This window comes from Rhincodon typus, chromosome 4 (genome assembly GCF_021869965.1).
Source record: "Rhincodon typus isolate 14 chromosome 4, sRhiTyp1.1, whole genome shotgun sequence".
Taxonomy (NCBI): domain Eukaryota; kingdom Metazoa; phylum Chordata; class Chondrichthyes; order Orectolobiformes; family Rhincodontidae; genus Rhincodon; species Rhincodon typus.
This window is the reverse complement of record NC_063335.1, coordinates 56212763-56226027: the sequence shown is the minus strand read 5'-3', so window position 1 is coordinate 56226027 and position 13265 is coordinate 56212763. Positions and strand designations below refer to the sequence as shown.

At 40.0% G+C, this 13265-nt stretch overlaps 1 protein-coding gene across 2 annotated transcripts in view; it reads right to left on the bottom strand.

The window, feature by feature from the left end:
* The window catches only part of LOC109930435 (BAALC binder of MAP3K1 and KLF4), a 442607-nt gene that overhangs the window by 426730 nt on the left and 2612 nt on the right, over nt 1-13265 (bottom strand). The window lies entirely within an intron of this gene.

The window sequence follows — 13265 nt, the reverse complement described above, 5'->3', positions numbered from 1 at the left end:
CACCTCTAGCTCTAAGCAAGTCCAACTGAATGTGACAGTTACCACTAAATTAAGAGTTTCTGTTCTAGATGCAAAATGTTTGACTGTCTCAGTCTCATTACACGTTCACTATTCTCCTTTTGTAATGGGTTACTTGAACAAAATATAGTTTCTCTTCAATAGGCCTGTACGTAAGTTGCTCTATTGGAGCACAGTGATTAACTGTACTCCTCCATCCTCTAGGCAATGGTAGAGTTTGTGAATGGCATTTTCAATGCGTCTTACATTCTGTGCAAATCACCAGGTGAAATTGCATCTGCAGTGAAATTGCAATCTGTTAAAATCTGACTCTATTCCTGTTGTGTTGAATCATCAGCCAGAGATCATCACCACCAGCAGAATATCAAATTAATAGAACAAAGAAATGTGAATTCTGGAAAAGTGAAGCAAAAATAGAAATTAAACTCATCAGGTCTGGCAGCATCTGTAGAGAGCAAGCAGAGTTAACGCTTCAAATCCTACTGAACAAGTGTCTGATAAACTGAACTTTCATCTAAGCTAAAAATGAAAGAACTGTGGATGCTGTAAATCAGGAACAAAAATAGAAGTTGCTGGAAAAGCTCAGCATGTCTGGCAGCATTTCTGAAGGAAAAAATCAGAGTTAACGTTTTGGGTCTGGGTTCTGAGGAAGGATCACTGGATGCAAAATGTTAACTCTGATTTTCTTCGCAGATGCTGCCAGACCAAGTGAGCTTTTTCCAGCAACTTCTGTTTTTTGATTCATCTAGGCAACTTCGGATTAGCAGAGCCTCAAAATTTGGGCAATATTGAGTCTGCTTCCTTGTTCGTACCAAGCCAACATGAGTGATTTAAACATTTATGTGCCTAAAGAGGAAAACCTGGGTCAGATTTCAAGTATAAACAAAAATAGCAGAAAGATTCAGAGCATTTTCCAACATATTCTGATACATCCTTTCTTTCAAACTTGTAACTTGTCAATGTCATGACCTGGCTGCTAAGTTTGGCCAAAGTGATTGGGAACGTACATCATCAGATTTTAATGACTTTAGATCATGAACTCTATTCTCCATTTTGATTGTTCTTTTCTTTTTTTTCTATCCCCAGTGTCTGTACCTTACTGCTGTGTTCTGTTAATAACACCACCTCTGGCTATATGCTTCCCAACAACCATTACCACTCCCTTCACCTTTTTTCTTTGACTGTGGCATCTTTGATCTCTAATCTCCCTTGCCCTCTAACCTCTCCCTGACCTTTACCTTTTTTCCATTTCCTCCTCCTAACTATTTTAGCAATACAAAACATCTCATTTATATTTTCTTTCAGTTCAAAAGAGTCCTATTGGACTCAAAACATTAACCATGTTGTAATAGCAGGTTCTCATCCCCCAACTCCACTATCATAAGATTAAACTCTTGACCATGAACATAAAAGTAGATTTTTTGAGTAGTTTTTTTTTTGTCAGTGCAAACTATATGATTCTATGCTATTAAAGTACTTCTTCCAGTTACCAAGATTGAGTTAAATATGTCCCCTGTATTTAGGCTTTCAACAAGAGCAGCAGGTTTGGGTGTGGTAGGCAGTGAAGTGTAAGCTTACAAAACTAGAGAATATGGCAGTATTACAGGACAGTTATTTGGATAATGATACCCAGAGTGGGACAAGAAGGGTCAGAATAACCATAGAAAGAAAAAGGATCAAAAGGCTGCATTAATGGCTCTTGGATGTGCACATTGTTTGGAACAAAATTGATGCATTAAAAGCACAAATACAGGTTAAAGGGTATGATCTTATAGCCATTACAAGGTTACAGAGAGATCGGCAGGCAGATTTCAAATGGGTGGAGATAAATGAAAAGGGAAAGATTCACAGTTGGATCTGTGGTGCATTGTTCTAGGAAACACTCCTGAATACACGTTATAGATTTTTCCTTATGGCTACCTTTATGGCACGTGAAGGTTAAAGTCACTCATGATTAATGTACTGCCTTCGTTATGTGCCCTCATCATCTAACTTGTTCTCTGTTCCACTATATAGCTACTGTTGGGGAAGAGGAGGATGTTCTCCTACCAGTGTTTCCTTTCCCTTTTTATTTCATAGGTTGCATTCAGGACAGTTTCTTAGAACAAAATATTGTGGATCCAGCCAGGGATCAGGCTATTTTGGTTCAGGTAGCATGTAATGAGACAGATTTAATAATTGATATTAGCATAAAAGATCCTCTCAGAAACATTGACTGTAACAAGGTAGTATTTAGCATCCAGTTTGAAAGAGAGGATCTTTGGATCTGAAACCTCTGTAATTGCCCTTACTTAAGCTTGGCACAAAGGAATGAGCATAGAACCGGCTGGTGTGGACTGGGGAAGAAGTGTAGCAACAGGGTCAGTTAAGGAAATTTGGCAGACGTTTAAGAAAAAGTTCATGGCTCACAATAAGGTTATATTCCAAAGCAGATTTGAGGAAGGGGATGAGCTAACCATGGTTCTTCAGTGATGTTAAGGATAGCATCAAATTGAAATACAAACCATGCGATTAGACAAAGATTAGTAATAAGCTAGCGGTTTGGAAAAGTCTTAAAAACCAATAAAAGATGACCGAAAATGAGGGAGAAAATAAATTTTACTTGCAAGTTTACACTCAACATCGAGACAAACAGCAAGAACTTCTTTTTAATATATAAAAAGGAAGAGAGAAGCGCAAGTGAATATAGACACCTTAAGGAATGAGGCTGGGGAAATAATAATAGGGAGCTAGGAAATGACAGAGAAGTAGATAGGACAATACGGCGACTACAGAGTAGATCAGAAGGTAGAACTATCGCAAGAAGTAACTGCCCTCTTGGATCTCCAAAGCCTGTTTACCATCTACAAGGCTCAAGTGAGGAGGGTGATAGAATACTGTCTACTTTCTTGGGTGAGTGCAGCTCAAAGAATAATTGAGTATGACACTAATCAGGGCAAAGCGGCCTCATTAATCAGTACCACATCCACTCCCTCCACCACCAATGGTCAGTAGCAACAGTGTGTATTATCTACAAGAAGCACTGCAGAAAATATTAGAACCTCCCAAATGTATGAGCACTACTGTCTAGAAGGACAAGGGTAGTAGATGTATGAGAACACCACCACATACAAGTTCTCTTCCAAGCAACTCGCCATTCTGACTTTGAAATATATCACCATTTCTTCAATATTTCTGGGTCAAGACCCTGGACATCCCTTGCCTAATAACATTGTAAGTCTACCTACAGCACATAGGCAGCAGCAGTTCAAGAAGGCAGCTCACCAGCACCTCTCCTAGGGTTGCGCAATAAATGGAGGTCTGCCTGTGTTACTCAAATCCTATAAAAATAAAAAAAAATTGAATACCTTTCATCAGTTTTCACAATAGATGACACTTAACTTTCTTATATTACCTGGTGATTGATTCCACTCTGCCTCCTCCCATTGTGTCTAGCACTTCAAGAACCCAATGTCGAGCCAAATTAATTAATTCAAATTTTAAAAAAAGGGCTTAGTGTACATAATACAGAAGAGGTTAGGGGTCCTAGCAACATCCTATTTCAGAGGAACTGTCTGCCAAGTGCAACGAGACGTGGGTATCCCTGTACACTAGTTGCTGAAAGTAAGCAAGCAAGTGCAGCAGGTGGTGAAGGAGGCAAATAGTATATTGGTCTTCATAGCAAGAAGATATTACCACTGGAGCAGAGTGAGATGTCTTGCTGCAATTATACAGGGCTTTGGTGAGACCAGGTGTGTGCCGTTTTGGTCTCCTTATCTGAGGAAAATGTTCTGTCTTTGAAGAGATTGCAGTGAAAGATTACCTGGGATTGTAGGGCTGACGTTTGAAGAGAAACTAAATTGGTTAGGACTGTATTCAATGGAGTTTATTAGAATAATGGTGTATCTCACAAAAACTGATAGAAATATAAGAAGATTAGACAGGTCAAATGCAGGAAGGATGTTCCCAATGACTGGAGAGTTCAGAACTAGGAGTCACAGTTTAAGATTATGGTGTAGACCATGTAGGACTGAGATAAGAAATTTCTTCACCCAGAGAGTGGTGAGTCTATGGAATTCTCTGCCACAATAAAGTTAGACCAAAACATTGAATATTTTCGAGAAGTTAGATATGTTTCTTGGGGCTAAAGGGATCAAAAAAATATATGGGGCAAAAGCAGGAACAGCGTACCTAGTTGAATGACCAGCCATGATCATGTTAAATGGTGGAGCAGGCTGAATCTTATTTTCTGTATTTCTAAATGATTCAGTGTAATAATGGTACAGGAATTCATCTAAAGATGTGAAAAAATTCTTAATATCCTTTCCAGACAAACTGGAATGGAGTTAACCTGGTTAATTATAACACTACCGAACTTTTAGTTCAGTGTTATTATATGGAGGGACCACATTTCATCTCTTTTCTCTAAAATTTCACATGGAATGAGGTTTGTCACAATAGGAAAGCTGAATTTCAAATTCAATTCCAAAGCAATAATTGAGTAATTGATGAAAATGATATTATGAAGTGGAAACCAGACCTAACTAATAAAATATTTTTATCTTTTTGGTTAAACAGTAGAAGAAAGAAACAACCTGAAGCATAGGGTCTTGGGTGAATGAGACTTGATGTGATTTATGTTACAGGAAACAGAGTTTTAGTTGATATTTATGAAAGTTAACATTCAAGGGATAGAAATATTTATAGGATCATAATGGGTGGACCATTAGGAATAGCTTGTGGAGTAACAAAAAATCCTATGACCATAGAACCAGAGACCCAGGTTTGATTCCATCATATTCCCAGGTTTGATCACAGAATCCCTACAGTGTGGAAACAGGCCCTTCAGCCCAACAAGTCCACACCAACCCTCAGTGCATCCCACCCAGACCCATCCCCATCCCCCTATAACCCATCTAATCTACACATCCCTGAACACTATGGGCAATTTAGCATAGCCAATCCACCTAGCCTGCACATCCTTCGACTGTGGAAGGAAACCAGAGCACCCAGAGGAAACCCATGCAGACATGGGGAGAATGTGCAAACTCCACACAGTCGCCTGAGGATGGAATCAAACCTGGGTCTCTGGGGCTGTGAGGCAGCAATGCTAACCACTGACCCACTGTGTCGCTCCTTTAAATTCCACCTTCTGCCATGGCAGGATTCAAACCCACATCCCCAGACTCTTTGGATTAACAGTCCGGCAATAATACCACTAGGCCAGCACCTATGAGTTGAGCAAGCTGGCTGAACAGTCAGCACGTAACCGATCTTTGTAAATCTGCACTTAATAAAATACAAACCAGCTCACATACTGGTCATTCTTGGAACACCACCAGCCTTAATATTTACACTGTTGTGGTTTGTGTGTGATTACTGAAGTGGGGAGGAGTTGCAGACAGAAAACCAAGGAGTACAGCTTCCCAGATGTATTGCTGATGTTAATTACCATCCATAATGGTCAGCTTGATTGACATGTAGGTAGGATGTCTGCAGAAGGACACAGCAGTGTAGCAGGTAAGGAGAGATCATAGCCAGTGTGGTTATGTGGGCTGCAGTGAGGTGGAACAATTACGAAGGGAATGAATTAGTGTTTGGCAGTGTGTGGTGGAGTGGACAGATGATCATGGGGATCAATCATGGATAACTAGATCAGGATGATGGCAGGAAGTTCCCAGCTGATGCCAGTCGAATCCACCCATTTTTTGGGGGTTCAAAAGTACCTCTAGCAAGTCCAAGTTTGGGCGATTAAGTGAATAGATCGTGAAATTAATATCGTGCAGATAAAAGAAGCTACAAAATTCAATGCAACAGATATGTTCAATTATGTAATTTTTGGGATGGAATTCAGTTTTATTTATTGAGAATGTATTTTGGATAAATAAAAAGAACAATACATGGATTTACTTGCCAGAATTTGCAAATATCACAACCACGATCATAAATAGCTTCTTATGCCAATTGTTTGTAGACACTGCCTCTTGTAGATTAATTTAAAACAGTCCTGCATTTAAAAGATCTAAAGCATCAATTAAAAGTTTCTTATCAAGGGAAAGTTCCTTTACTATAGGAAACTCCTAAAAACATAGCCAAGAACAAGAATTGGAATGAATAAAAATGCTTTGGACAGTTTAGATTAGATCATTAAATAGGTTAGACATTAGATTTGGTACATTAACAAATGTTGACATTTTACCCCAAGAAAAAATACTGGACTGATATGACATCAAGACCATGCAAAACAAAGCACTCAATTTTTTTCTCTTGTATATGGTTGAACTATTGTTTACAGTAAATATATTTATTGTTTAGCATAACTGTTATGTTCACAGAGGACTGAAGATATTTACAAAGATAGGCAGAGGCAAATAGTGAAGGAATTGGAATGGGGGTGTAAGAATTTTAGTTTGTACATTGCCATGCATCAGGTGAGGTAAAGTTACTTTGTTTCAGGAGACAGTCACACCTTTTAGGCTAGATAATTCAAGTTTGGTCCATGTTTAGGGAGAGGGTTGTATGATTATGAGTAAGACAGGTGTGGAGATTCCAAAGATGAAGCTGGAGGAGTGGCAGCCTTCGTGATTGCTCAATCAGTTCAATATTACGGCAGCATGGTGGCTCAGTGGTTAGCACTGCTGCCTCACAGTGCCAGGGATCCAGGTTTGATTCCAGCCTTGGGCGTCAGTTTGTGTGGAGATTGCACATTCTCCTCATGTCTGCATGGGTTTACTCTGGATATCCTGGCTTCCCCCCATAGTCCAAAGATATGCAGGTTAGGTGGATTGGACATGCTAAATTGCCCATAGTGTCCTGATATGTGCAGTCTAAGTGGATTAGCTGTGGGAAATGCAGGAAGAGGATAGTGAGGTGGGTCTGGATAGGATGCTCTTTAGAGGGCTGGTGTGAATTTGATGGGTTGAATGGCCCGTTTCCACACTATAGAGATTCTATGATTATTGTAACCTGCATGGACAAGAGCAGGAACTCCATGGAGAAAGATAACACAGATGCCTTTCAAATGAGGGAGGAGTAAAAAGGAATGCAATTGTAAAGAAAGATTGCATAAACAGTGGGATTGGCACTATTCTCAGCAGCTAGGAATGTGTGTGCTGAAACCTGTGTCGCTTACCCAGAAACCAAGACTGAGGACATCACCAGCAGGTTGGAGGAGAAATTTGGAATTTGAGGGAATAGCTAAGAAAGAAATTCTGCTAATGGAGCATGCGTAGCTGAGCACTAAATAAGAAAGTAGAACAGCACAGGGAATAAACTATTCATTACAGAAGGTGAGTTGACAATATGGAACTTGAATATTGTTGAAATAGAAGACACACTTTGTTGAAGTTTTTCAACCTTCCACTCATCAAGACAATTCTCATGAATTCTAATTCAAGGAGAAAACCAATATTTATACTACATGAAAAGAGAGTGCTGATTGGTTGATAAGTGGGCTTTGATAGAAATGTGCCTTTGAAAAACTTCAAAAAAATATGCCATTTTTCAGCAATTATCTCTGGATTACTACCTGAGCCACAGGCTAATGAACAGAGGGTAAGTAAAATCAGAGAGTTGAATAAGTGTCACAAAGTGTGTTATGTAAAGAATGGATTTTGATTCATGAGACATTGGGAACAATACTGTGGCAAAAGCGAGCTGCACCATTAAGACAGCCTTCACTTGAATATGACTGGGACCACTGCCCTGCTGTTTTGTATAAATGAGCTTTAGATAGGTCTATATACCAAAAAGTAAGGAGAAGGATTCATGTGAGGGGTCTTTAGAAAGCTAAAGAGAAAAGATAAGGCAACAGTGCAGATTAGTGATAAAGGGAAAGATAACCAGAATGTTACAGGTAAAAAAGAAAATATATAAATGTGAGAGAGGCACCAGCAAATAGGTTCAAGGAAAAGAAAATGGTATAACAAAAAAAAACAGCCTTGAATTCTCATGCATCCAGAATTCAAAGCAGGGTAGATGATCGATAGTCTAAACTGACATAAATATACATGGTAGATATCCATTATAGAAATGTGTTTGCAAAGTGATGAAGGCTAGGACCTATCTGAATATTCAAGGGTATATTCGACATTTTGAAAGATAGGAAGAAAGAAAAAGGATGTTGGGTAGCTCTGTTCATAAAGGATGAAATCAGCATAGCAGTGAGAAAGGATCTTGGCTCAGAAGATCAATATATAGAATAAGTTGGGTGGAAATATGAAATAGCCAGGGAAAGAAGTCACTAATGGGAACAGTGCATTTACTGCACACCGCGCTACTCCATCCCCTTACAGTAGCTCCACTTTAGGGAGAAGTTCAGATGAAAAATAATGGGGCTTGTAAGAAAGGGAAGGTGAAAGGCTAGCCTCCTTCTCTGGTCCTTGGGATCCTGAATTTCTCTGCAGAATATTGGATACCACAGGATCACCAGGGAATTGAATTAGAGAACCAAGGGCTGCATTCCCATATCTCACTTTCAATTTCTGTGATTCCTGAAGCTTCAGTGATCAAGGTAGCATTCTGACCCCTATTAGCACTGCTGCTTCACAGCGTCAGGGACTTGGGTTCAATTCCAGCCTTGGGTGACTTGATTTGATTTGATTTGATTTATTATTGTCACATGCACCTAAGAACATTGAAATGTATTGTTTTGCATGCAGTACAGACAGATCATAACATGCAAAGATCATAGGTTGATTAAACAGAGCGAGGAATACAAAGATATGACTGCAAAGAAGGTGCACAAATAGGAAGATCAACATTAGATTTGATATTTGACAGGTCCATCCAGCAGTCTAATAACAGCAGAGAAGAAGCTGTTCTTGAATGTGTTGGTGTATGTGTTTAAGCTTTTGCATCTTCTGTCTGATGGAAGAGGTTAGAAGAGATTATAACCAGATTAGGAGGGGTCTTTGATGATGTTGGTTGCCTTTCCGAGGCATCAAGAAGTATAGATACAGTCAATAGATGGAAGGTTGGCTTGCTTGATGGACTGGGCTGTGTTCACAACATTTTGTAGTTTTTTACAGTCTTGGGCGGAGCAGTTGCTGTACCAAGCCATGGTGCATTCAGATAGAATGCTTTCTATGGTGCATCTATAAAAGTTGGTGACAGTCCTTATGGACATGTTGAATTTCCTTAGACTCCTGAGGAAGAAGAGGTGTTGTTGTGCCTTCTTGATGATTGTATCAATGTGGGTCGTCCAGGACAGATTATTGGTTATTGTCACTCTTAGGAACTTGATGCTTTCAACTATCTCCACCTCAGCCCCATTGATGTAGACAGGGGCATGCCCTCCTCCTTGCTTTCTGAAGTTGATTATCATCTGTTTAGTTTTGCCGATGTTGAGGGAGAGATTGTTATCTTTACACCTCACCACTAAGCACTTTATCTCTTTCCTACATTCTGTCTCGACATTGTTTGATATCCAGCTTAGAACGGTGGTGTCATTAGCAAACCTGCAAATGGAGTTCGAACGAAATTTAGACACACAGTCATGAGTGTGCAGGAGGTACAGTAAGGGGCTGAATATCCATCCCTGTGGGGTCCAGGTGTTGAGGATGGTTGTGGAGGAGCTGCTGTTGCCTATCTTCACTGATTACAATCTGTAGGTCAGAAAGTTGTGAATCCAGTTGCAGAGGGCAGAGCAAAAACCTAGGTCTCTGAATTTGGAGATTAGTTTGTTTGGAATTATAGTGTTGAAGGTTGAGCTGTAGTCAATAAGTGGAAGCCTGACATAGGTATCCATATTACCCACATGACTATCTCAGTGAAGTTTGCACATTTTCCCTGCGCCTGTGTGGGTTTCCTCCAGGTACTTTGGTTTCTTCTACAATCCAAAGATGTGCAAGTTAAGTGGATTAGCCATGTTAAATTGCCCTTGGTTCCCAGGGATGTGCAGGCTAGATGGATCATGGGAAATGCTGGGTTAAAAGGATAAGGTAGGGGGGTGGAATGCTCTTCGGAGGGTTGATGTAGACTCAATGGGCCAAATGGAGATTCTATGAGGGACTCTTTAACTAAAATACCCATCATTGTCATATGCTATCAGTACACCCACTCTGCCAATGATTGGTAATCTGGAAACAGGATGCCAGTATTGTGGCTGTATTAAAACCACTTTCCCAACAACACACCGAGCTTTGAGTGGCTCTAAACAGTAAAAATATAGTTCAAACCCTCAAATGTCAAGAAATGTTTGTTAATGCATCATCAACTCATGTGTCTTTGAAGCTGTTAAATTGATTTTATATAATAGATAGCGGGTTTCCATTGGTGAAAATTTTTGTCAGAAATGTAATCTGTTTGTTTGCAGTTTGAAGTTATCCTTTTGTTTTATGCCTGTAGATCCTGTGTTTATTTTAACATACAGCAACTGCCCTACCTATGGTTTGTTTTCAAATATCAGACTGCTACTTCAGGTATATTCAGTACGTATCCATCACATCTCCAAATTTGTTCATGCCAAATAATTTATCTCTTCTCTCCTTTTCAATTAACAAAAAGTTTATTTCCAATTGCTTGGGATTTCCTTGGATGCTTTAGGTGAGAGGCTGGCAAATTAAAATTAGGTAATTAAATTAAGCTAATTTAGAAAGAGTGAGTCATTCATTCAATACGTAAGTTATCTTCCTGCAGACCAATAAATCTCCACACTGCCTTTTTAAAGTTTAGTTGGAGGAATTGACAGGGACCAGGATACAACTCTTCAACTGCTACCCGTGGGGTGAAGAATTTACTGTAATATTAATTTATTTTTATTTGTTCATGGGATGTGGGCATCCTAGGCCAGGACAGCATTTATTATCTATCCCTAACTGCTCTTGGAGACCTGCCTTATTGAACTGCTGCACTCCCTGGGGGTGTAGGTATACCAAGTGCTTTTAGGGAGGGTGTTCCAGGATTTTGACCCAATGACACTGACGGAATGGCAATAGTTTCAAAAGACTTAGAGCGGTACTTGTAGATGATGGTGTTATGATGTATTTGTTTTCCTTTTCATTTTACATGGTTTGATTTGATTTAATTTGATTTATTATTGCCACATGTACTGAGATACAGTGAAAAGTATTGTTTTGTGTGCTATCCAGACAAATCAAACCTTATATGAGTACATCAGGGTAATAGAACAGAATGCAGAATATAGTGTTACAGCTACAGGGAAGGTGCAATAAAAGATGAACTCTAATATGAGAGTTCTGTTCATAAGTCTGATAACAGCAGGGAAGAAGTTGTTCTTGAATCTGTTGGTACATGTTTTCAAACTTTTGTATCTTCTGCCTGATGGAAGAGGATGGAAACAGGAGTAGAAGGGGTCTTTAATTATGTTGGCTGCTTTCTCGAGGTAGCAGGAAGTGTAGATGGAGTCAATAGAAGGGAGGTGTGATGGATTGGGGTGCATCCACAACTCTCTCTAGTTTCTTGCAGTCTTGGGTACAGCAGTTGACATTCCAAGCTGGATGCATTTGGATAGGATGCTTTCTACGGTGCATCTATAAAAATTGCTAAGATTATTGTGGATATGCTGAATTTCCTTAGCCTTCTGAGGAAGTAAAGGCGTTGGTCTGGTTTCTTGCCTGTAGCATCAATGTGGTGGACCAGGACAGATTGTTGGTGATATTTACTCCTACGAACTTGTAGCTCTCGACCATCTCCATCTCAGCACCGTTGATAAGAGAGGGGCATGTCCTCTCCTCCGCATCTTGAAGTCAATGACCAACTCCTTCGTTTTGCTGAATTTGAGGGAGAGATTGTTGTTTTTATGCCATGCGACTAGACTTTCTATCTCTTTCCTGTACTCATCATTGTTTTGAGATCTGACCTGCTACATTGGAGTTATCAGCAAATTGGTAAATGGAGTTAGAGCTGAATTTGACCACACAGTCATGAGTGTATAAAGGAGTATAGTAAGGGGCTGAGTATGCAGCCTTGTGGAGCACTGGTGTTGAGGATTGTCGTGGAGAAGGTGTCCCTATCCTTGCTGATTGCGGTCCGTGGGTCAGGATGTTGAGGATCCAGTTGCAGAGGAGGTCTCAGAGTTTGGAGATGAGTTTGGTTGTAATTGTGGTATTAAAGTCAATAAATAGAATTCTGATGTAGGTGTTTTTTTTTTATCCAGATGTTCCAGAGATGAGTGTAAGGCTAAGGAGATGGTGTGTACTATGGACCTATTGCAACAGCAGGCAAATTGTTGTGGATTGAGGCAATTTGGGAGGTGGACTTGATGTGTGCCATTATTAACATCTTGAAACGCTTCATAATGATCGGTGTCAGTGCCACCTGGTGGCTGTTATTAAGATACGTTGCCTGATTTTTCTTTGGCACTAGGATGATATTGGTCTTCTTGAAGCAGGTAAAAACCTCACGTCGGAGTAAGGAGAGGTTAAAGATGTCTGTGGATATTCCCACCAGCTGGTACACTCAGGATTTGAGTGCATGGTTGGGGACGCCATCCGTGCCAGTCACTTTCTGTAGATTCACTCTCAAGGAGGCTGATTTGACGTCTGTGGTGGTGATTGTGGTTACAGTTGCACCCAAGGCTGTTGGGGCATGTGATATCATTTCACTGACCTTCTGTTCAAAACGAACCTAGAATGCATTGGGCTCATCGAGGAGTGATGCACTATTGTCAGTGATTCTATGAGGCTTTACTTTGTAGCTGGTTATATGATCTTGATGTGTGTCTGGTGGTTAGTCTGGGGCTCTAGTTTAGTGGTGGTCATGGCTTTGGAAGGTGCTGTTGGAGGAGCCTTGGTGGGTCACTGCAGCACATCATGTAGATGGTACACACTGCTACTGCTGTGTGTCAGTGGTAGAAGGCGCAAATGTTGAAGGTGGTGGATATGGTGGCAATGAAGCTGACTGTTTGCCTATTAAGGGTAATTTTACTATAACAATGATTCTGATCATGTGAAGTTAATTGTTCAACTGAGGCATTCGAAAGCACTGCTCAGAAAGCTGACGCAAGCATGCCGGACCAAATGGTTTTCTTTTGCTCCATCACATTTCTAAGATTCTATGAGTTCCACTGACCAAACAGAAAGTTTATAGTCATGCAGTTATTGTTAGTGAAACTCACAGATAGGAGACATGCGTGTAACAGCCAATGGTTATGCCTTGATTAGGCTACTGGAAAATATTAGAGGTTTCATCTGTCCATCCCAACACTATACAGGGGAAGCTTCACAAGCATCAAAAGGAAGACTGAACATTGATAAGACATTTCTTTCTTTAAAATTTTTAATTTCATTGACAAATTATTATTTGAC